The sequence below is a fragment of the Sitophilus oryzae genome, unplaced genomic scaffold (genome assembly GCF_002938485.1).
Source record: "Sitophilus oryzae breed Bouriz unplaced genomic scaffold, Soryzae_2.0 scaffold_937_pilon_pilon, whole genome shotgun sequence".
NCBI lineage: Eukaryota > Metazoa > Arthropoda > Insecta > Coleoptera > Curculionidae > Sitophilus > Sitophilus oryzae.
In genome coordinates this window covers 175,001-201,684 of record NW_022147569.1, presented here as the reverse complement: position 1 = coordinate 201,684, position 26,684 = coordinate 175,001, and the positions used below count along the sequence as shown (strand labels likewise).

Here is a 26,684-nt window from a genome sequence, read left to right as displayed (position 1 = left end):
GTGAGAACTGAAACGAAGCGTGTACTGATTTCCTTCAGGACTAATTCTAATTAAACCCAAACAGATTAAACGTTATGAAAATATTAGTAAATTGTTAATCTAGATTTTACACAAAAGCTAATGAATAACAGAGATGCATATTTCGGCAATATAAAATTACCATAATTTAACCTCTATATTCCAAAATAATGTATAACAATCTCGACGTATGTTTTGCTAATCATGTTACCAGCTGATATTTAAATCGTTACTGACGTTTTAATCATCGCCCGATTATTAAAACGTCATATTGATATTTTTTTTCATGTAAATTTTACTACATAGGGGACATAGGAACCCATCAGCGGAGAAATAAAAATATACGATTAAAACTGAACCAATATCTACAAATTGAACGTTTATATACTCGCTCAGTTGGCTCCGAGTAGATTTGGTAAAAACTAGCCAAGCAAGTCAAAACCAACCGAGCATAACGGCGCGTCCACATTCCTCGTGATCCTGCTCGCGTTCTTGCTTCTGATTGTGCTGGCGTTGCTCGCGCTTCCTGCTTGTCGTGTTTCTCAAACTCTTTCGGCTCGCAAGCAACGGCGTCTACATTGTAATGTAGTGCTTGCGTTCGTGCTGATCGGACATGGATGATACCGAAGTATTTTTAATAGCGGCTGCTAGTGCGATCATTATTGCAAAACGAAGGAGACAAAGAGAAAAAAGGCGGTGTTGGATATTTAATAATTTCAAAAGTAGATCCCAGCACAGTGAAAGTAAACATCTACGCGATTTACAAACAGACAGAATGTTTTTTAATATTTTTTTATCGCATGTCCGCTACTGATTTTGAAAGCGGGTTTTGAAAGGTTCGCAAACCGCTCGTTAGCAAATTGCTTTTGTACGAACCTTCAACGATCCAAGGAAAAAGCGCGAACGCCGCAAACCAACCGAAAACATGCAGTCATTTTTGCGATGCGACGTGATGGTGCGAGTACGCGTTTAATTATTGGCGAGAAGAGAATTATGCTCTGTTGGTGATGAGTGGTGTGTTTTTAATGATGGCTAGTTTAGAGAAGAAAATGAAGCAGCGACGTTGGTGGTAGGATACTAATAAAGAAATCATTTTCTTCTTACATTGGTCTGCATTTTTTTCAGTTCGACACCTATTTCCCTCCAAGCGTCCTCCTTAATTTTTTTTATAATGTTCTTTCTGTTTTGGATCCCATAATAAAGCTTTTTTTCTATAGAGGTCAATTAAATCTAAAATGATTTCCTCCGACAACTCCATATTTAAATAAACCTCTATACCTCTTCCAACCGGTAAACAAAAACTAAAAATTGAAAACAGTGCGTCTGGATTGTCTGGAGGTTCGATACAAACAACGAACAACACACGAGCCCGTCCACCGAGAGCCACGAATCCCTTTGTGTTCGTCAAAAAAACTGACAGGAGGCGGATCGCCGCGAACACGGTTTGCGGGCCGTTCGTTGCTCAAAACAACGTACACATTTGCGAATTATAGGTTCACAAGCGGTTCGCGCACCGCTCGGCTCGCATGTGTATACCCACCTTATGAGATCGCAAGCACGTGGAGCACCGCGAGCGCCGCGAACATCTCGCTCCGACTGTTTGCCATGTTTCTCGTGTTTCACGTGTTGCGTTCGGCCTGCTCGCGAGCTATGTGGACGCAGCTTAACAATTAATTATCGAAACTAGAGCAGTAGGAACAGATAACTGGAAGGAATTGGGCCAATGTCTCTATTCATACTATCTTTACATTTATTAATTTTGACGCTCTTATATGCATGGTTAGTACGTTTTTTATGCATGGTAAGTGTTTTGGTGTATTGCCGTGATTTAGTGTTTTATTTTGCTGTTGTAACACAAAAGGTTCCAACCCCCAACTGTAATTCATAAATACTGTACTAATTATACATTTTTTCAATTATCTCTAAAAAAACTTCGTCTCATTATTGTCATATACTTATTACTTTCTTTAAGGTATTCCATTACACTTTAAATATTTTTAGAAAATGTATAAATAATAAATTAAATTTATTTCCTTACCTTTGAGTAATTCAGACCTGAAAATAAAAATAATATCAGTAAGATTTTAACACTCAGAAAAAATATGCGTTGTAAAATGCAAAATAAATAATATTATCCATAAACAATAATAAATAATAATATTATCAATTGGATTAATAAATAAATAAATGCCTTTATTGTCAAAAAAGTTTTCAATTTGTAGACAAAGGTAAACTAAACAAACAAGGTACACAAACAAACAACCAAGTCTTATTGTTTAAAATAAACATATATAAATGTTTACAACGTCAAAGAACAAAAAAATAATAACAACATTCAAAAATATTTAGCTAGTTCATAGTAAATATCAATGACCTCAAAATAAATTTATTTCGATGTCATTAGTAAATGTAGCAATAGCAAACATTAGACCAGTGTTTACAAGATCAAATTCGACTTTCAAAATATAATTCATTTACAGTGTAGAAAGCCTTGTCTAGTAAATAAGAGTTCAATGCTTTGCGAAATGAAGAAAATGATGTTATCGATTTGATTTCAAATTGCAGGTGCTTGTGCATTTTTTTCGAGTTGTATAATATTGAACTTTTAACTAACTCTGAGTGTGGGGTAGGTAGATAAAGATCTTGCTCCGCGTTCCTGAATGGATAAGTGTGAGATGGCCTTTCTTGATAAGCTGATACATGTTTACGTATTAGGCAAACGGATTCAAATATAAATAAGGAAGGAAGAGTCAATATTTTTAATTTTTTAAAAAAGTCCTGGCAATGAGTTCTACTGTTTAGTCCCAGTGAATATCGAACAGCTCTCTTCTGGAGCTTGAAAATGCGGTCAAATTGAGTCGCACAACACGTACCCCAGAATGGAAGGGCATACCTGAGGTGCGACTCAAAAAGTGCATAATAAACAGTTCTAGCCACTGACAAGTTAAGCTCCTTAGAAACAGATCTTAATGCAAAACAGGCAGAGCTCAATTTTTTCGATAAAGCTTCGGTATGTATGTATTTCAGAGAATTGTCTACAACAAGCCCTAAGAATTTTACAGATTTTACGACGTCAATGGAGGTGTTGTTAAGTACAAAAGGCTGCAGCGAGTTTTTATACGACAAAGCTTTAGTTTTAGACTCAGGAGGTTCGAGTCGCACCAACGTCCTTGTTGCTCCAAGTCAAGCTATAGTGTCGTCCGCAAAAAGACATATTTTGCCACTGATGTTTATGTTAGCAATGTCGTTATTGATTACACAGAACTGTTCCGAAAAACATTTATATCAAGTTTCATATTTAGGCTTTTAATTCTATTTATTACAAAATATTCCATCAATGAGTTGACTTTAAAATAAATATTTCGAGAAATGTATACAAAGTTACTCTAACAATATTTTCATATCAAAGTTGCAATTTTCTAGGCGGAATGCTATTTTATTTGTTCGGTATATTTATTATTCAATTTCCGTACTAAAAATAACTTATTGTCATAATATATAATGAGCATGTTGAGATCGAATTTTCGACTATTTGAAGGTACCTTCAAATTGTAAGATTACAATTTTTTTATTGGTGCCTATCTCTAAAAAATTGAGTGGAAGTAAACATTTTAAAACACTATTTTGAAAATGTTCTTATTGTAGAATTGTTAATAACATAACAAAAGATTTATAACTTAACGAATTGCCTAAATATACCCATCCATTATTTAAAAATACTTAAAATTCCGTCCGAATAATAACTTAAATTCCATATTGAAGTTGAAGAATATTCCAAAGTTGAAAAATAAAGTTTAATTAAAAATACTTACTCATAGAATGGTTTATTTAATAAACATGATAGTTATTTTTAGACGAAAAATATAGAATGTTATTTACTAGTCTTTAAAAGGCATTTTAAAGGTTTTGTACTGTATCATATACAAATTGCGTGTCAAAACTGGCTCAACCCTGAAACTTTTTTATTTTTTCAGATAACTCTACCAGATAAATTCCAATTTAGGTAGCTTTTATTGAAATTTAAAATTTGTTCTTCAATTTTAGAAAATGTTAAATATGTCGAAAACCTTACATTTTAGTCATATTGTTCTCTAATGAAACTCGCCTTTATTTTTCTCCAAGAATTCGAAAATCAATTAATATATAGGATGTTCCATTACAAAAAACACAACTTTGATGTGTAACTTCTTTTTGGGACACCCTATAGAACTCTATATTTTTAATATTTATAAATGATTATTTTTAAACAATAAGACTGATAATGTTATTTGTATAAAGTTTTGTATTCTCTTTTGTTTGTTTGTTTACTTTGTTTGTCTACTTTGTTTGTTTACTTTACCTTTGTCTACAAATTGTAAAATTTTTTGATAAAAAAGGCATGTATTTATTTAAAAAATGCTCTAAATTAACCTACATACACTCACGAAATTTTATTTCAATACAAAGTGTCGTTCTCCTTGGAGCCTCCCGTTATAAACTAATCGAAAAAAATTAAGGATATTGTGTTTTCGCTAGTAAGAAAATTTTTCAGAAAACATGTGTTATAGCTATTAATACCTATGTCGTTTGTGTTTAAAAAAATACTGTTTGTAAACATAAAAAATTGTACCCAAACCAATAAAGAGCATTATCATCAAAAATGTACATTTAGTTTTTGTTTAGAATAGAATTTGTTTGCGTATTGCTAAGCGGCAGTTTGCGATATTGTGGTTATTCTGTCATCGGTAATACAAACAGACGTCATTTAACAGTAGAGTAAGCAAATCAAGCCATTGGGTTGCTTCTTGGCGGTGCGCGACATATCGATGTGGCTGATCGTTTTCAAGTCACCTAAAGTGTAATTTCTAGACTTAAAAACCAATTTAATTGGACTGGATCTGTCATGGAGAAGCATAGGGAGGGTAGACCAAGGTCGACAAATGCTGGGGAGGACCGACGCACAGTGCTTCGTCCCATGGACAAAAATCAAAAAATAAGTTAAAATTTACTAATATCTAAATATATAATTTTATACTTATAGCAATGTTCAACCATCCTGTATATTATTTTTCATAAACAGCGCTTTTGTTAGCAAATATTTTCACTAAAAATAAATTTTGCGATCATTATCTCATCAGTGAAAAGAATAACGTTCATAGTAGTTCTGTATATTATGGAGTTAAACGGGTACGTACTTAATTGAAAGCCACTATGGATATTGTTAAACAAGGTATGTACTTTAAATTTATTTCTAAACAAGTTCGTGATTGTTTAGTTTTTATTTATTTTAAGATGATTCTTAAATGGGTATAAAAATTTTACGTTTTCAAACTTCAAAAAGGCATTTAAAAAAAAACATATTAAAACATATCGTATTTATTGAATATTTTTGTTGCCATATTCATACACTTTTATTTTTTGTATAGTTCACCTGCGTCTGCTTGCGACGAACTTTATTTTATAATACTTTTCAGATGGAGTAAAATTGATAAGCAATGCCGATCTGGTTAATACTTGGCTTGATCATAAGGATAAGAACTCAAAATTATTTGTATTTCAAAAAATATGTTCTTATTAGATATTGATGAACCTTCCAGTCAAATGAGACACCACTTGTGCCTGAAAAAGTCCACTATGTTGGAGCGAAACGTCGCATAAAAAAAATGTCCATCTTTCAATTTATTATAAAATGTTATACCCAAGAAAAGGAAAAAATAATATATGGAGAAGGTATATTAAAGATGTAACTATTAACATCCGAACCCCTCATACCGACAAAATGAACAGTAACAACGCGAAAAAGTAACATATTAGAAAATGATGTACAGAAATATATTATATGTGAGGATACTTCATCTACCTGTGATTTGGATACTATAAATTTGGAAGATTCTGTCAGCAGTAATTCTCCTGAATCAGAGTAGTTACGATCTATGCATTTTGTTGTCCTAAAGTAAATTTATAGTATCTTAAGTTTTTTTTTAATTAAATATAACATTAATGTTTCTTTTTCATTAAAGAAAAACATTTTTATCTTATATTAGGCTTATATTGTAGGAATCATGTTCTAATGTTATTTCAATTCTTTTTATCACAGGAATTTATTTAATACTTACACCGTTTTCATACTATAACTTATTATTTGCTTAGATGGAACACAGCTCCAACATTATTATTATTTATAAGATTTTTTTTTCATAAACGTGGGACTAAGAACATCATCATTTAGTACAATGAGAGTACTCATTATTTGTGTCAAATAAACTTAGTTTGAATAAATTGCTTACAATAAAAGAGAAGTTTTGGATTTTTGTCCTCTAGAGCCATATGTTCGAAGCACTGTGCGACGCTTAATGAGAGGAGCTAGGATGGATCCTGCAAGAAATTACACGTTGCTCAGCCAGGACCTTTTGGCTGCCAGCAGATTGCTATAGGCCTATAAGACGCCCTCCATGATCCTCCAATGATGTCGTCAGTATAAATTTCACCTGTCATTGTACTTTCACAGACATACAATTCCGTAGAATTCCACCCCAGACCATTACACCTCTAACTCCAAAGGGATGCCCTTCTTGAACATATCGGTCGTTAAGTCTTGTATTTCTTAGTCTCCACACACGAACTGTATGTCTGTCAGTACGAAGACAAAAGCGGCTGTCATTGCTGAACATCGCAGTATGTAACTCATCATTCCAGTTAGCTCTTTCATTACACCAGAGCAAACGCTGAGCTTTATGACCCTAACCTGACTCTCGCGGTCATCGGAGGGCGTCTTATAGGCCTATAGCAATTTAAACCTGCTTTTTTAATCGATTTAAGACCGTCCGGGGGGTAATACGTACTCTGCTAGCAGCCAAAAGATCCTAGCTGAGCAACGTGTAGTTTCTTGCAGGATCCATCCTAGCTCCTCTCAGTAAGCTTCTGTCCTCCCTAGCATTTGTCGACCTTGGTCGACCCTCCCTATGCCTCTCCATGACAGATCCAGTCTCATTAAATCGGGTTTTAAGCGTAAAAATTACACTGACAGAATATCCACAACGAGGGGTAAACCGCTGGTGGTATTTATTGTACAAGCACTTGGTAATACTGGTATTTTTGGTACTAATTTGGTATTTTTGGTACTAATTTGGTATTTTTGGTACTAATTTGGCATAATTTGGTATTATTTGGTAATAAACTGGTTTTCTTTGGTATTAAACAGGTATTTTAATAATAATTTGGTATTAAACAGGTATTTTAATAATAAACATTGATAAAACCAAACTCATGCTGATTGATAGAAGTGGTGCAGTTCGATTACACAACCTCCTCCCTAATATAGAAAGAGTAGATTAATTTATATACTTAGGGTCTTTAATAACAAATAATGGCGGCTGCGAAGCAGAGATAAGAAGGCGTATAGCTATGGCACGGACGGCTATGATGAGCCTAAGAAAAATATGGACAGATAGGAGCATTACTAAAAACACCAAAAAAACCCTTGTTCGATCTTTGGTGTTCTCCATATTCCCTATACGGGTCTGAGTCATGGACCGCCAAGAGCGCTGATAGACACCGTATAGATGCATTTGAGATGTGGTGCTGGAGGAGAATGCTCCGTATCCCATGGACAGCTCGAAGAACGAACCAGTCAATTCTTAATGAACTCGGCATCACAGATCGATTATCCACCATCTGCCGTAGACGCATCCTGCAATACTTCGGTCATATCACTCGCAGAGATGAAGACAACCTTGAAAAAATCATAGTACAAGGCAAAGTAGAAGGTCGAAGACCCAGAGGACGATGACCATCGAGATGGCTTGACCAAATAGCAAATATTACAGGTCAGCCATTTCAATCAAATCTCCGAGAGGCGGAAGATCGCCAACGATGGAAGATCAAAATCACCAACTGCACATAGCCATAATGTCACGATTCTTCAGACATGAAGAGACGACGAAGAAGAAGAAACAGGTATTTTGTTGGACATCTGGCAACGCTGGATTAGACGCACGTGGCGACGACGCAACGACCGGGAAGCTGATTGCATCATTTCTAGCCCATTTGCATCTAAAGCTAATACTGAAAAATATCTGGAATCTAAAGGTGCTTTGACAAAATCGTTTAGTTCTCGAAGTCTTTCAGAAGATACCACTCTACATGTTTTGGAAACTGATTCTAAAATACTAAAGCAATGGTTAAAGTCAAAAATTGGTGTTGAACTCTGGAGCTCTAAACTGCAATAGTCTGTTTAATAACATTATTTTTAGCACATCAATTTTATTTCCAAATTCTACTGCAAACTTCGAGGCAAACTCGATTTCGGAATCGACTTTAATATGAAAAATAACCTGCTTTTGTAAAAAGCAAGTAACTTTACAAACAAAATATAATGCTTCTACAAAAACCACAAAAACGAGAGTTACAAAGGCACGTTGGGTAAGCTCAAATTTTCAAACACACTTGATAAAGCATTTTAATATAACAAATAAATTATTTATACCAAAAATTAGTAATAATCGCAGTGTTAAATCCGAGGTTAAATCAGAGGTAAGCAATAATTCTTCAAATACCTCTGAGGCACAACCAAAAATAACTTCATTTCTAAAAAAACCTTCTACCGAGCCTTCTACGGAAAATACCGAGAAAATTACAGAGGCATGCAAACCCTCATGTAGCAAAATTGTACTCCTTAATCTAATATGTGAAGCTCCCTGTAATCAAAGAAATCCTAGTGTAAAAATACTAGACTGCGTAATTATCCCCCCATCTAAACGAGCCTCGGAACTACCCTTATCAGCAGCCACTTTAGCAATAATAATTATCTGCCCGATGTTACTTAACCCTGTATTACCATTATAAGCTGCCGCTTCAACCTTACCATTAACAAGCAATAATTCAATTTGGAAGTCTACAAAGTACAGCCGCTCGCAAAGGAATAAAAGAAAAATTGAAAAGTTTCAGTATAATCAACCTCTTATAACCAACTTTATTTCGATATTAGAGAAAATAAATTCTACTCTTAAGGAAAATGGAGAAAGCTCTTAAGGAAACGATGATGGTTTGTCTAAATGAACCCGAGAATGAACCTGATGAGAATAAGCCAGTATGTTGCTTAAGCCAGACTTTGGTACTAATTTGGTATTTTTGGTTCTAATTTGGTATTTTTTTGGAAATAATTTGGTATTTTTGGTACTTTTTTCCCAAAATTGGTATTTATTGTATACCATTTTTGGTAGCGGTTTGCCCCTCGATCCACAATATCGCAAACTGCCGCTTAGCAACACGCAAACAAGTTCTATTCTAAAGAAAAATTAAATGTACATTTTTGATGATAATGCTTTTTATTTGTTTGAGTAAAATTTTTTATGTTTACAAACAATATTTTTTTTAAACACAAACGACACAGGTATTAATAGTTATAACACATTTTTTCTGAAAATTTTTCTTTCTAGCGAAAACACAATATCCTTAACTTTTTTCGATCAGTTTATATTTTTTATTTATTAATATCTTTGAAACTATCAAAACATATTTAATAATATCTAAGGATTATGGAAAGCGATCAGAAAAGAGCCAGAAATGCAATAAGATATAGGTCTTCCATTTAAAAAAAAATCATCCAGATCCAATCACACATTTATGGCCACCCTTTAGAATTTAAAATATTTTCCTGAAATACATCCTAATACTAATAATTTAGGTTTGCACTTATACAAATTTGTAAGCTATTTATTATAAGAGCTATAGATGCACGACGCACTATTGCCCGACCATGTAAGCGAATAACAAATGTTTGTCAAGGACACGAGTCGTCAGAATCCAACTTAAGGAGACATCAAACTTTTGTTTCCGGTAACTTTTATTTTACAAAAGTATCTCAGGTTGGTGAATGCCGGAAAGTTCTATGTTTATTGATAAGCGAAACAACACTCATCTGCAACAAAAATGGGACACTCTGTACAAATAAATTGACATAGTATCCAATTTTATTAGGAATTAATTATTATGTGCAAATTAATTACGTGTTAAATACAAAAACATACCAGTATAATTTCAAGAGGTTTTGAGTTTTTTTGAGATTAAAATATTCTTATTTATACGTTTACTGGGTTATTTTCAATACTGTGATTTTTATAAGGTGCCAGCATCAGGTTTATTACTCTAGGAAATTATTAAATTTTATTGGTCATAAAATGGCAAACGTTTAGAACAAGTTCAAGGCAACATTTTGAACGTTTTCTTTAAATATTTTTTAACATGGCTTATAATAATTACTATACTAAAATTTTTATATGTCTGAAAATATGAGTTTTAATCTTAGTAATATCATATATACAGGGTTTCCCAATATTCCGTAGAAATAAAACTACTACGTAATTTTGGAGTCAAAGTAAGTTAATTGGAGACATTTTACTCTATACAAAAATTCTAGATTTATCAGTTAGAGAGCACCAAACTTTAATGAACACAAATGTAAATTAATTCAACATTAATAAAGCTTTCGTCAATAATAATTTCGGACAATGATAAGTACAGTGTAAGATATTATTTAAAATACTGAATTTGAGAGAAGGAAATTTTACAAATAGCCTATAGAGTTTTCAATCGCTTTACACAGTGGCTAATCAGAATTAGACATATTAAACAATGGTGATATTTGCTGAGCATTTCTGCAAAAAACGCTTGTTTTCACTATTTTCAGTCGTTCTTCAAAATAATCCTATATGGGTTTTTCGCCACTGCAAGAAAATCTACAAAATAAAATAGTTATTTTATGTAAACACTTCTGCGTTAATCCCAAACAGAAACTACTTGTCAGAAGTTAGGTTTAAAGATATACTTGGTTTTTGATTTATCGTGTTACAGACGGACAGACGGACAGATAGACAGACACCATAAAAATAACTTGTATTTAGGTCTTTTATGAAATAACTCATTTTTAGTGAAATTAAAAAAAAAAATTTGTCGATCTTAATAGCCTACCATACATGTTGGTATGGTCGGCTAAAAATACAAAGAATAAAGAAAAAAACTATTTAAAATATTTAAATTCAACTATTCGAGAACACTTTAGTTTTTTAAAACTGATACCTCAACAAAAACCGTTGACCGTATATCAAGTTAAACTTCAAAATTAACAATTACTACCTGATAACAATTACTTAATAAGGTAAAACCAAAAAGCCCAAACTTTCTGGATGATTATTTTTAATTTTTACGTCTGTTATTTTTATATATATGTATGTTATGTTCTTTAAAATCAAAAAAGCGATTGCCATCTACAGATGCATGAGCAATACATTATTTATTTTTATTAGATTGTATTAAAAAAGCCTCTTTTATTTTTCTTTATTCTTTGTATTTTTTGCTTCCGACGACGGAAAGAGATAAACTTTCCGAACAGTTAAGCATTTTTTTGTTTTTTTTAGGCAAATTTGTATTACTTTAAACCTAATTTCTGACAAGTAGTTTCCGTTTGGGATTAACGCAGAAGTGTTTTAAACAAGTGTTTTAAATAACTATTTTATTTTATAGATTTTCTTGCAGTGGCGAAAAACGCATATAGGATTTTTTTTGGAGAGAATCCGATACATAATACACATTTTTTATTCTTCAAAATGTCTAATGAAGATTGTCAGATTGCAAAAAACATTTTTAGCAGAAATGGTACCTAAATAAACCCAAATTTATCCAATAAATATGAATTTCCTTTAAAACTAGGGAAAAAATGGCACAAAATCGTGATGATTTTGATAAGGAGGGTGCGATCAAGGACGATTTTATTATAGAGAACATTTTATTCTAAAAGACATGTTCTTTATGCCGTTACGCGAAATATTTTGTCAGGTATCCGTGGTCTAGTGGTTATGCCCTCTAATTTCGCAATTGCATTTTGCATGCTGCGGTTGTTCCATTCCTAACGTATGTCAAAATGTTTTCTTTCTTATTAGAAATATACGTAAAATTCGGGACAAATTTAATAATGAAGTAACGTTAACAGGGTGTTTCAAAAAACATGTGCCATCTCTCGTTTTTCCTCACGTAAAAATAAGATTTATTTTTTATATCAGCATAGGTCCGATCCTGCTTCGTTTCGTAGCTACAGGGTGTTAATAATACTTTCGTACCACCGAGGCAAAACTATCGATAGTAAATAAAGGCTTTTTTCGGCTAGCCCAAATTATATAATGGAAAATAATACTATCGATAGTTGTGCCTCGGTGGTACGAAAGTACTACCATTGCACGCAGGCCGCTATCTCGCGATGCGGGACTTAATATCTTACCGCTACTTTACGACAAGTCGTGTTTATATACTCTGCGCTGTGCTCGACATATTGTGGAAACGTCCCAAGCTCACCTGATGATGGGGTAGGGCCCCGAAACCGGTAGTGAGAGCAGGTTGATCCACATTATGTCGAACACAGCGTGGAATTAATTTCTATATTAGCAGTTCAAGGCAAGAAACTCTTATATAACTTTATTATATACCTAAAAACTGCAAGAAATTTATTTTCCATTATATAATATCCAATTATTGCGTTACTGACTGATATTATGACTAAACTTTGATCATCCCTTAATCTGACTTGCTTCGATTTGATATTTTGTAAAAGGACTGAAAATATACAATAGCCCTTTTGCAAATATACAAAAAATATCAACATGTGCCTAATTAGAATTAGACACTTAGCAAAGCAACTGAAAATAGATAATATGATCTTTGTAGAAAGTCCTTCTTGATTTAAAACGCATTTTTTACGGCAACGTTGTTATTTTATATTGCAATATAATAATAATATATCCACCAGTGTTATTATGTGATTTTGTCTACTAGTCAAAAGGTCTAGGATTTGCTTTGTTGCAGGATGATCAAATTTGGAGAGCATGAAAAATTTATGGAGTTGTTTCTTCAACTAGAACTATTAACCATAACAATTAATTATAACGACCCGGTAAGCAAAACGGTGGGTGAGGGTAGAGCACGTAAATGTCCTCTTTTTGATCTTACTGTCCTTTTTTCTCTCACGTATATTTTTCCCCTCCAGCTCCTCTTTTTTAAATACCAAACTCAAAATCTAAAAAATATTCGTCTTTCGCCACAATGTGTTAATAAATTATTAATCTATCTCTTTCGCTACTCCCACCTTCTTGTACAGAAAAGAAAATGAGGAAATATTTATGTACAAGAAATATTTGTGGAAGCGATAAATATGTTTAACTATTTTATGTTTATTTACTGTTAGCGTATGTTTTGAAAAAGTTTTGTTGAAAATGGTTTGTTTTATTTTAACAAGTTTTGAGTATAATTATTTTTAAGAATGTAAGAAAGACCATCATAGCAACTCTTCTCTAATGATGCCTCTTCGATCTACGATATTATTTGAGATACTCTTGATAGTATTTTTCTCTAGATGTACTGCGATTGCTAATTTTCATATTGTCTACCCTGCACATTTTAATTGCCTGAGTTAATTAGAACTGTCAATTTTATTGTTCAAAAATACTATGACAAAAAAAAACAAAAAATAAAAATTCGAAAAAGTTTCGTTTGTCTGTCCATTACTAAATAAAATTATACAGACAATTAAATCACTTTTTTCATGCGACTCTGTTTTTTAGCTGTTGAATATTCATTTATTCTTGTCAAAGGCTTTAAACTTTGTTATGAAATCGTGAAATATTTCAATTTTAGTAATAAACAGGTAACAGACTATTATCAAACAAGCCCAGTCGAAAAATCATTGAATGACATTTCATGATTTATTTAATAACTTCATAGATATCGTATAATTGTAGTTGATACTTTAAACTTTAGGCTTTTTTATATTTCTATTATTGATATACAGGGTGCTACAAATTCGAGATACGAGCATTGGTATCTCTAAGCACTAGAGGCAACAAAAAGCACGTCCAGGACGATTCTTCGTTTAAGAAGTGTCGCTAATATGGATACCGGGACATGTCGGCCTAGAGGGAAATGAACGTGCTGATTCCCTCGCCAAAATTGGTGCAGGCTCGCCATTCGTGGGCCCAGAACCGACACTTAAGCGTACCAAAAAATCTCGCAAGAGACAGGCTCTGAATGGGTTAGGGGTGCGACGTTTTGGGACTGGTATGACAGTCCCGGAATGGAACATGCCAAGACAATCCTAGCAGGGCCATCCAAACGTAGAACAGATGAACTCCTAAAGGCTGGTAGGAACGGAGTATGCGTATACACGGGCCACTGCCGGCTAAGATCACACCTACAGAGGATGGGACTGGTGGAAGACGCCGAATGCCGACTCTGTATGGAAGATGACGAAACAATGAAGCACGTTATGTGTACCTGCCCCGCTGGGGGCAGGACCAGGTTTGAGGTGTTTGGCAAACCCACGCTAGACCTATCAGACCTAGAAGACCTATCACCCTCGGACATAACGGTCTATGTTAAAAGGCTGGATCTTGAGGGTGAACTTTAATGCTCTTTTTCTATTAAAGAGCTTGTAGAAACTGAGCCACGATAAGCCCTCACGGCCGCAGTGGAGGGTCCCATCTGGGACCCACTCTTAGTCAAATACAATACAATACAAATACAATTGGTATCTCGGAAACCCTAATGGATACGAAGATGGTTAAATTGGGGCAAAGTTGCCGCCTTGGGATTTTCACCAAGATGCCATCAAAAAAGTTGTAAAAATTTCAAGGATTGCCGAGTTTTTTGGAAAAACGGATTTTTTTGAATATCAATTTTATTTTTTCCTGTCGTTACTTTTTAGAAAATCAAAAAACTAATTGCACACTCTCATTCTCTCTTCAAAGCCACTTTATTAAGGCTATCTGATAGTATTTTTAGATTTTTAAATTAGCTGATAATTTCTAAGATACAGAGGCGAACTTATTTTTTTTAAATACGGGCCTGCATTTTTTATTTCACAATGATATGCCACACTTTTTGTTTTGGGTATCTCAACAACAACAAAACTAATTATTATGTAAAATAATTTCAAGCCCGACCTTGTTTTTTAAATTATTTAATCTGATTATATTCATGGCAACAATATTGATCAGCGCTAACTACCATTGAATAAGGAAAATCGAGCCAATTGAAAGATTCAAATAAATAATATCCAGGTCATCAATTTAAAGATATTATTTTTAACTTTTTCTATTGTGAATTTGAAATCTCAGTGTACGATCTAATAATATGCATAATATTAATTGCAGTTATTATAAATAAATCAACTTCTACAAACTAGTTTCTAATGCTCTACATAGTCCTATAAATTCTAGTATTGAATATAAATCGAACATGTCTCCATTGCGCAGTGCGTAGAGTTTCCGACTACGAACCGAGGATTCAGAGTTCGAATCCGGGTCAGGACAAAGACTTTTTTTATTTTATTTTCGTTTATATTCTGATAGTAAAATATTAAATAATTCTGGTAATTAAAAAAAAATAGTTAATACTTTACTATCAGAATATAAACGAAAATAAAATAAAAACGTTTTTGCACTGACCCGGATTCGAACTCTGACTCCTCGCTTGATAGGCAGAAACTCTACGCGCTGTGCTATAAAGACTCGGTCGGTTTATATTCAATACTAGGATTTAAAAGACTAATAAAAATATAGGATATTCTTTCAATGCACAGTAGGGAACACAACGTTTACCGGCAGCACGGGCCGCATGCTGTTCTAGAGAGCATAGCAAAAGATATATCAAAGAGCCAGACATCTTAAAATACTTGTTTTACCGACGTTGCTAGCTCTCCTACTATTAAGAAATGGAGGTTACGGAGGGTTTTAAAATACATAGTAGTGTCCTGAAGAAGAAAATATGTTTGTAAACTTCGACTAGTTACTAAACTAAAGATCTGAGTTTCATTTGACCCAAATTTAGCAAAGAAACAACTTTAACTATTTTGAGATAACTAGAACAACAAAATAAAAATTTTACATTCACTAAACCAGAAATAAAGGATTGTTACGTCTTAAAAGCATTTTAATTAAAAGTTTTAGTCCTTTTAAAGGAAATCGGGCTAGGAGTTGCGTTTTATAATTATTCTTAGGTGGCAGATAATATATTAGAGATAGGAATTCTAGTTCCTTTGGAGGAATTAGTTCCTTAGTTCTAGTTCCTCCAGAGGAATGGTTCCTTGACCTAGATCTTTAGTTCATAATAGTTCCCGACTAACATTAACATACCCGTTGCTTGCTAATGGGTTTCGTTGTCAGCCAGAACTATTCACAGTATGATCTGTATACACTGATAAAAAAATATGTAAAAATACACATTAGATCATTGGTTACTTTTATGCCACACAAATATGTGTAAAATTCCATCTTGTCTGGAATTTTACATTTATCATGTAATTTTACCTTTTTGGTGTGTAAAATTAAAATGTAGAAATGCATTTGGTATTTAAGCTTACAATGTACTTATACTTCTTTAGTGTCGTAATTATACGACTAAGTTCACTTCAGAGTACGTATTTTTACTACATTAGTGTGTATTTTTACATTATGTGGACATGTAACTTTTTTTACTCTGTCCGATTTAATGTGTATTTACAATGTATTATTACACTATAGAAGAATGAATATGACCAGGAGCTAGGAATTGGTAAATTGCACCCAAAAGGTGTTTATAAAAGAAACTCATTCGATTATTTAAATATCTATTAACATTCAGTGTTATAGTTCCATAAAAATATATTTAAACACAAATCAAAAATATCAAGAATAGATTACTTAAAAAAACATAAAATATTTTATATTATTGAATATAAAACAATTTAAACAGAATTAGTTCAAGATGTTATGTCCTACAATGTAATCTGTGAATGAATGCTATATTTCATATTAAAAACTTACCTTCTGAGATACATTTTGCTTTTACGAGTATGTCGAAATTCAGATGAAGTTTTACATTAACCTTTTGAATCATATCCAGGGTTACTACAGCTTCCTAGAAAAGTGTCCCTTTCTTAACTAGAGGCCTAAACACGCCAATAACTTTCAGTAAAAAATTAATCCTCATATATCTTTTCCTTTTTCTAAAAAAATATTTAGGAAATTTAACAATACTTGTAAAAATATAATGCTTTAGAACTAAGTTTTTGTAATACTTACATATTTGCACATATTTGCAGTATGAAAGTGACTAGAAAAGGAATAAGCTCAGATAATATTCTTGGATCTGACCCTACTACAAACAAGTATTGTATAATATTATTTTGTAAACGTATTTGTCATACATAGGTACCTTATTAAAACCGAATTCGATAAATTTTGTTCATCGAAATTTCCACATTTTCCTTGTTTGTTAGTTACGTTTTTTTCTCGTTTCTATTTTGTTATTTACCATAAAGATGATATCAAAGTTTCCTTTCTAAACTATATTCAATTATCTTTCATATCTCTCTTCCAATACTATATATAGATTCACACGCAGCCCTATAACTTCTAAATATTATTTTTGTTCACAGAGTTTTAAACATTTTGTATTAAACTTATTATTAACAACTTACCTTTCATTTTCACCTAGTTAATAGTCAATCATATTTTTCAGTAAAGTTTATTTTTCTAGCTTAAAAGTCAGCACAAGAATTAATTCTGAGAAAAGCAATGTACAGGGTGTTAACATTTTTTTTATTATAGCATGCATATTTAAATACCTTTATCTACAACCGTTTAGTTATAACGTTTTTACATCACTATTTTTTTAGTATTTCAGTTACGTTATGAGATTCATAACACAACTAGTGGTGTTATGAATCTATAACACAACTAGTTACTATAATAATGAAAAACAACTACGAACATCTAAATATATTAACTTTTCCGGCAATAATGATTCCGTGGCACGTACTGCGGCAAGTTCTACATCTGAAGGGAGACTTTCGGAATCGCTCATCGTAATGTTTAAAATGATTTTTCTGGGCAAAAAGTGCTCGCGTTTACTGGACAGGGCAAACTGACTTTTCAGCATAAATGTGACAAATCTCATAGTTAAAGGTGTTAAAGGTGGGCGACTAATAAACGAAAATTAAAACAGCATTTTCTTATTTTTCGGTTGTAGATAAAACGTTGTATGACACGTGCGTTTAAACATGATTACAACACTCGTGTGATTAGAACGACTCGGTCTACGACCTCGTCGTTCTAATCGTTCACACTCGTTGTTGTTTATAAACACACTTGTATTGTAAATAACTATTAAAGATCTGAAAAACTAAAGCTTGTAAATTTATTTATCCTTTATGCCTTATTTGAGCCCAATAATCCAAAAATGAAATAAAATACCGGGTGTTCCATAAGAAAAAAAAATAACTTTGGTATGGATCTTAGTTCTGAAACGCACTGTATACTTCAAAATAATTTTCAATTGTGCACAGTGCCTCCCCACATATGTCCATAAAATATTTTGTTTCTACATCCCAAGTAGCATTTATCTGACTTCGAACTAAATCTGACTTGAAGCGACGTCAGACTTTGTGCAAATTTAGGTCGGGTGCTGGTGATACGACCGGTGACGTCGCTTTCCTATTAAAAGCGACGTCGTTGGATCCGAGTCGGTAAATCCAACGATCTGTCGACGTAGAAAATAACAACGTACCATTTTTATTAATTTCCCAACGTCGTTTCCCACGTTGGCTTGCACGACGTACATATACTTGAACTAGCCCGACGTCTACCCGTTGTCCGAATAGGATACGTCCCACTGATAATCCCTAAAGTAACGTCCAATTATATTTTGTTGTATTTTATGTTCATATTTATAACCTAATTTACGTATCTCTGTTTACGTCCGTAAATACAACCCATTAAGTAGCATTTGCGGCCTAATGAACATCATGAACATAACCTAATAAGCAGTTTTTGTAAACAAACTTAATTTTTTATTATGCCTAAAAACACTAAAAAGACATTTAGACATTCATCTACATTTTACAGAAAGCTAATAAATAAAATAATAATAGTAGTAGTGATGTCTTGCCTCCACCCACGAATGTTTTTTATCCGGAAGAGATGCTACATTACACTGGTGCATCTTAATTTCATTTTAGCTTAGGAAACCAGCAGACCCCATCCTCCTCCCGCATGTGAGGTACTAGTTCCAATTCTTTTAAATTTTGTATATATACTATCTTAAAAAAGTGGTTGCCCTTTTTTTTAAGGAGAAAACAAAAACTAAAATATAGTTGCACAAATCCACAAATCACTGATACGCAAAGTGAGGTTACGTGGGGTACGTTGGAATAAGGTTGGAATTATATACGTCATAATACGATTGCCGGTCGTCCGGTTTGATGACTTCGGTCGTGTGAGACGACTAATATTGGAGACCCGGTCGGAATTGGTATATTGGTAGTTCATATTAAGTCGGACACAGGAATACGCCATTCCTAACAAGTATCCGATTGTCAGCCATTTTAAAATCGTTTTTTGTTTTTAAAATTTATATTCACATTCCGATTTCTAGTAGAATAATATTGATAAGGTTGAGTTTGGGGGGAACCACAGTACAGTTTTATGATTAAACCAGCTAGAAAATAAAAAAAAATATTTTGCGAGTTACTTTTTTATAGATATTTTTATTTCATAAATCTACTTAATTTTGAAGGCGCTCGTTGTTTTCTGGAGTATTTTAATCAGATATATCAAAAAAGTGAATTCCGTTGACAAAACTGATGTCTGGATTAATGATTCAGAACTATTATAACATGAAATTAGGTAGGCACTTATAGTTATATTCGAGGAGCGATTATGAATCCATTTGTAATTAGGTAGTTTGGTTAGGTTTTTATGTATTCTTGGTAGCGATTATGAAACCAAACGCAACGTAAGTGCTTAGCGACGAATTTTAAGTGAGTAAAATCCAACGTAATATGACGTTGGTAATTAGTAGAATTACATTCCCTATTAGGTCAGATACCGATGTCGAGGCGACCCGAATCTGTATTCCCCATTTAGGTGCAAATAAGGGTCGTCAGGCGGTCGAACCGACGTTGGTATCCGACGTATACCCGACGTTAGATAACGTCCAAATGCTACTTGGGATCTTTCCGTTTTCGTATAATCAACTGATGCGAATGAGGTGCGCCACCCTGTATAATACCGGATCTTTGTATCTCTACACATAAATGTGAAACCCCATAAAACACACGAAAATAGGACACCCTACACACTCATGTGCAAAAAACACAACGGAAAAATTTTTCGTCAAATTTAAAGTAGTATTTTCATGATTTCTTCATGATTTTTTTTGCAAATTGTAAATAAAACCTTCAATGTATGCAATAATGTTATATATTTGTCAATTTTATACAGGGTCCGGCAATAGTGCGTCGGGCATCTGTAGCTCCTAGAATAAAAAACTTGAGAATTTTGTTTAAGTGCAGACCTAAAGTATCTACCAGGATGTATTTCAGGAAAATATTTTAACTTCTATAGGGTGGCTCAAAAAAGTGTGAGGGGACTTGGATGATTTTTTTTAAATTGAACACCCTGTATATTATTGCCTTTTTGGCTGCCTTTCAGATCACTTTACATAACCCTAAGATATGAATAAATGTATTTCGATAGTTTCAGAGATATTAATAAATAAATAAAAAATATATATTTTTCACTCCTTCTTAAAAAAATTATTAACAATACAAGAACTGTTCTGAAATCAAAACTATGTTAGATATTTACTTTAGATGGTCTATTCTTACTTTGCTATAAATATGGTAATCGTAAATCATACAGGATGTTCAATATTCTACGCCAAACTTTCTTAAATATAAAATATTTTTTTTTTAATGGAACACCCTGTATATTATTTTTTTATTATATGGAGAATTAAAAAATGAACATTTTTGTATTTAAAGTATTTCAAATTTTTTTATAGTTTTCCGGATACATGCAGTATTATTTCATATGGCGCTTTCAATGGTAAAATACGAGAGAAAAATCATTGGGTGGCTTTGATAAAAATTTACTGTGGAAAATGCCATATGAAATATAAAACCGCAAATATCTGCGAAACCGTTAAAAATTTTGAAATACTAAATACAAAAAATGTTCATTTTATAATTCTCCGTCTACTGAAAAAATAATATACAGGGCGTTCAATTTAAAAAAACGAAGAAAAATTATTTTAGGTTTTAGAAAGTTTGGCGTAGAATTTTGAACATCCTGTATGATTTACGATTTTCATTTTTATAGCAAAGTAAGTACAGACCATCTAAAGTAAATACCTAATATAGTTTTGATTTCAGAACAGTTCCTGTATTTTTAATAATTTTTTTAAGAAAGGCTGAAAAAAATATATTTTTGATTTATTTTTGAATATCTCTGAAACTATCGAAATATATTTATTCATATCTTAGGGTTATGTAAAGTGATCTGAAGAGAAGCCAAAAATATAATAATATACAGGGTGTTCCATTTAAAAAAAATTATCCAGGTCCACTCACACTTTTTTGAGCCACCCTATAGAAGTTAAAATATTTTCCTGAAATACATCCTGGTACTTTAGGTCTGCACTTAAACAAAATTCTCAAGTTTTTTATTCTATGAGCTACAGATGCCCGACGCACTATTGCCGGACCCTGTATAATAATTTTAATAGAAACGTATACTTGAAAATAATATACTTTTTCATATATCTAAGTTTTCGAAATATAAAAATTTATATGTATGGAATCTTAAGTTGATCTCACCGAGGCTGACGCCTCGGCATATAAAAATAGAACGTTCGATGTGTGTAATAGATTTATACATTTTGTAAATACACCGACACAATGCCAAGCATTAATTTGAGAATAATTTGATTCGAAAAAAATGATTGCAGCTGTAATGCGTTTTATACATACATTATTTGTAAATATTCAATGCCCATTTTAGGCAATCGGTTTATTTTTCAGACTATTACATTAATGTCAATAATATATTTTTTTTTTTTTATTTGGGCTTTGGATATTATTACTTCCATTCAGCGCTGCAACGTTATTTGTTTTCTATCAAAATATTGTACAATATGATCGAGAAGAAAGGGCGCCCAGCATAGACTTAAAATAAAATATAGACTGAGCATCTCATTCATAAATAGCTGGAACATGCGGTCAGACACTGTCTTGTTATTGTTGTGTTATTGTTTTAGGTTATAACGAGTGCGACACGAGCGATAGATAGGTTGTCTCTGTCGTAACGGTCGTTCCCTGACGACTCTGCCGAGAAACACAACACTGTCTTTCGTTTCTCAAGTACACCTGAACTCTCCGTATCATAGCCGGGTAATTTTTTTATTTTAATGAAGCTATAAGTAAATTAAAAATATATCGTATTTAAACGTTTTTATATTTTATTAAGATTTAGGACAGGTTTTTTACATAAAAGTTTAGAAAAAACGTCTTAGAGTCCGAAAAGGATAAACATAATAAAATACACGTTATAGAAGAAATTTTATAATCGAAATTACGTAATTTTTGAAATTAATAATAAATTATTAATTTTAGTCAAACATTTACAACCCCTAATATTAATCAAAACCGGATCTATTCCACAGATATAATAGAATCGGCGACAGGGAGAGAAAAAAAAATGATTGTTGTAATTTTTTTTCTAGTTAAGTGATGTCTTATTATGTAAATTAGAGAAAACATAAATCTGTTCCATTAAAGCAAGGAAGGTGATAGGAAGTGGATAAAATAAAAACTACATTTATTTAACTCGGTACTGTCTTTATTATACCGGGTGCGGCTCAAAAGTGGCTCATCCCCATAATTTTTTTATATTTTCAAATAAAAAAACAAGATTTAGTATGTTAGTATATGAAATAAATTAGGATTGATTGACGCATTCAATTGTTTTTGGTCACTTCCTGTGTCACCGGAAATGACTATAACTTTTAATTTTTAAACGGCACCCTCGGTATATTTCTACTTTATTCGATAGAAAATGACACTCTGAATAGAATGAAATATCATATGTCAACTTTTGACATTTTCGCATATGGTTTAATTGTAATTGTAACACGCGGTTCATAACGACAATTTGACTCGAAATACCAAGTGTGTGGTATCAATATATTCATAAAAAAATGCTTTTTCCAAATATGCTAATGAGTCACCCTTGTTCCATTTGAAAAAATTGACATATGTATGATTAAAAATACGATTTGTACATCTTTTAACCGGCCTACACAAGACACGAAACCCATTAGACGATCAAAACTATTTTTCCAAGGTTCCTTGATTAAAACTTAGTGTTTTTAACAACACCATGACACCCTGGATTGAAATTTAAAATACGATTTGTTTTTAAGCGACAATGTCAAAAGTTGACATATGATATGTCATCCTATTCAGAGTGTCATTTTTTATCGAATAAAGTAGCAATATACCGAGGGTGCCTTTAAAAATCAAAAGATGTAATCATTTCGGTGAAACAGGAAGAGACCAAAAACAATTAAATATGTCAATAAATCCTAATTTATGTCATATACCTACTAACATACAAATCTTTTTTTTTATCTGAAAAAATAAAAAAGTTATTAGGGGTGAGCCACTTTTGAGACGATCCGGTATATTAAGAAATATTGTTTCATAATGTAATATCATTTTAAAATTCTTGTATGTTATTTTAGATTCTGAAGATAATTTTAGAATAAACCGGAATATATTTTTAATAAAAACATTATTAATTATTAACAGGGAATTAATTATGATTTTGTTACAATGTAAGTAAGTAAATAATGTAATGTAAGAGAAAAAATTCAGATTTTACATTTTACTAAAATATTATCTAAATAAGCGCCTTTCTACAACAACGCCACTGACTCCTAATAGGTAAATTGAGAGTTGCCTACCGGTCGAAAGTCGTTTCAAGACTTAAATGGATTATTTAAGTCAAATTTTTTGAAAATTTGGCACTGTCGAACCATATTTTATAGTTCTTGAACAGAAAAAGTCAATAAAATAAACACTAAAGGACTACAAGCTAAGAGAATGCGTTAATACAGCCGGGGAGATAGCGGCAACAAAGCTTTACCGCACACGTGCGACACGTACTACAAGGTAATAAATGAATGAATAGGCTCCCTCGCCTCTAATCGGTGTTGTCATATTGTAAAGAACTTATCCTTATTAAACAGTATCCGACTTATAATTTAGTAGTATAAAGACTATTTATACATCTATGGAATATTAAAAACCTACTTTATTAAACTGTAGTATTAATATCTCAATATATGTGTATAACAAGAAAAAAAATATTGATAATATTAAAGACGTGACAACATAGGCTGGATGAGGAAGGCTCGGTCGACTGTATCCAGAAGTAAACATGTGTACAAAAAAGGTTGTTTGTCCGCGTTGAGATGTAAATAGTGTAGTCTATATTTTATTTTAAGTCTATGGCGCCCAGCGATGGCTATGAAATTAAAACTACTGTCATTTTATATTTAAAATTATATAGAGAATGTCATCAATGACTATGAATGACAATAACAATCATGATTATTAATGACAATAAATGCTTATTATTGCTACCGAAAATAATTTAATCAACCACTTGATAATGTAAAGCCAGCCTAGCAAGAGAATTGCTGACAGTGAAAATTGTCTGTCATTGTAATTCACTGATAAATTTTATTTTCTGACATTTTTTGTATGTCGTCTGTCAAAATCTTCCTTAACTCGTTGTACTGGACTTTATATACCGGGTGTTGCATCGTCTGACGGGACATTACAGGAAATCCCATGTAAATTTTAATGGGGTCAATTATTGACTTCCCTAATTATTTTAGAGAATAATTCTATTTAAGTTTATTGAAGAGCACTTAAACCCACATTCAAAAAAATAACTTTAGATATTTTTGATTAGCTCGTTTACGAGTTATCGCCGATTTCTTTTTAAATATTTCTCCTTTCTTATGGCCCTGTATTTACTTATGAGCACCAGTCAAGGTAAAAGATAACTGTCAAATGAAGTTGTATGATTTAAGCCAATAACGTTTCCGTTAAAACTATTGTCTAAATATTCCCGAACAGCCAGGGTACTATGTGCCGGGTAGCCATCCATTTGGTACCAAACTTCCTGATTTTCCCAAGCGGCATCATGTAAAGCAGGTAAAATTTGATTTTCGAATAATTCCAAATAATATTCTGCATTTAAATTTCGCGTAAGAAATAATAACCCGATAATATTGTGTCCGAATATCCCTGCCCAAACATTTACTTTCTGTGGATATTGCGGACTTGTTTCGACAAACCTGTGTTGGTTTTCTTTGTTCCAATATCGATAATTTTGAACATTGGGTTAATTATTTAAGGTAAATGTGCATTCGTCAGTAAAAAATATGTTTTTTAAAAGTTCCCTATCCATGTTTGCTCTTTCCATCGTATCAAAACAAAACGCCTGCCGCCGTATTTCGTCCCCATCTCGTAGCTCTTGGTGCTTTTCATATTTGAAGGAATAGTATTTACGTCGTTTCAAAATTCGAAACGCTGTAGTGTGATCTATTCCTATTTCATCCTCAAGTTTCCTTGTGCCGATCTGTCCATCGTTCTCTTCCACGCACAATAAAACTTCCAAATCGGTATCATTTCTTGCATCTTCTCTTTGTTCCTGCCTTGCTTCATATCTGCAGTTATTTATTAGGGTACCTTTAGTCTCAAATCTCTGGATATTCCTTGCGATTGTAGATTTTCCAGGTATCAGTCTATTCGGATACAGAGCAGCTAACATATCCGACACCTTTTGATAACTATTTCCTTGATAATACCATTTAATCATCAATACTTTTTCTTCGGTAGTGTAATTCATGGGTAATATTTTCGATGTAGGTATGAATTTTTAATAATAATAATAAAGCACTAAATAGATAAATTTCTGAAATGACAACTTCATTTGACAGTTATATTTTACCTTGACTGGTGCTCATAAGTAAATACAGGGCCATAAGAAAGGAGAAATATTTAAAAAGAAATCGGCGATAACTCGTAAACGGGCTAATCAAAAATATCTTAAGTTATTCTTTTGAAATGTGGGTTTTAGTGCTCTTCAATAAACCTAAATAGAATTATTCTCTAAAATAATTAGGGAAGCCAATAATTGACCCCATTAAAATTTACATGGGATTTCCTATGTCCCGCTCGACGATGCAACACCCGCTAGATTAACTACTGGGTGAAAAAAAATAGTGTCGCAAATTTAAAAGTTCCTATGGACATATGCCGTAAGATGATTCTGAGGAAGTTACAGCTCTTGAAAGGGTAGATAAAAGCAAAATAAAAACACTAAATCACCACAATACACCAAAACACTCTTACTTTTACACTGGACGCGCGTTTCGCTAACCATGTTAGCATCATCCAAGTTTCAAGAAAAATGGTTTACTAATATTGTGAAAAATAAACAAAATGAATTATTTTTATCTACCCTATATTACAGTTGAGGGTTGAAAACCTTCGGTGTTAAACAGTAAAATAAAAACACTAAATCACCACAATACACCAAAACACTCTTACTTTTACACTAGACGCGCGTTTCGCTAACCATGTTAGCATCATCAGCCGATGATTATAAACTATAAGTTTTTATAAGATTATAAACTATAAGTTTATAATCATCTTATAGTTTATAATCTTATAAAAACTTATAGTTTATAATCATCTGCTGATGATGCTAACATGGTTAGCGAAACGCGCGTCTAGTGTAAAAGTAAGA

General features: G+C 32.6%; 1 protein-coding gene across 1 annotated transcript in view; it reads right to left on the bottom strand.

The window, feature by feature from the left end:
* LOC115890887 (serine/threonine-protein phosphatase rdgC) overlaps positions 1 to 26,684 on the bottom strand; it is a 494,608-nt gene that overhangs the window by 410,924 nt on the left and 57,000 nt on the right. Inside the window, exon 2 of the mRNA XM_030911238.1 lies at positions 2,057 to 2,073. The gene's annotated coding sequence lies outside the window, so the exon portion shown is untranslated. The remainder of the gene's footprint in view (positions 1 to 2,056; positions 2,074 to 26,684) is intronic.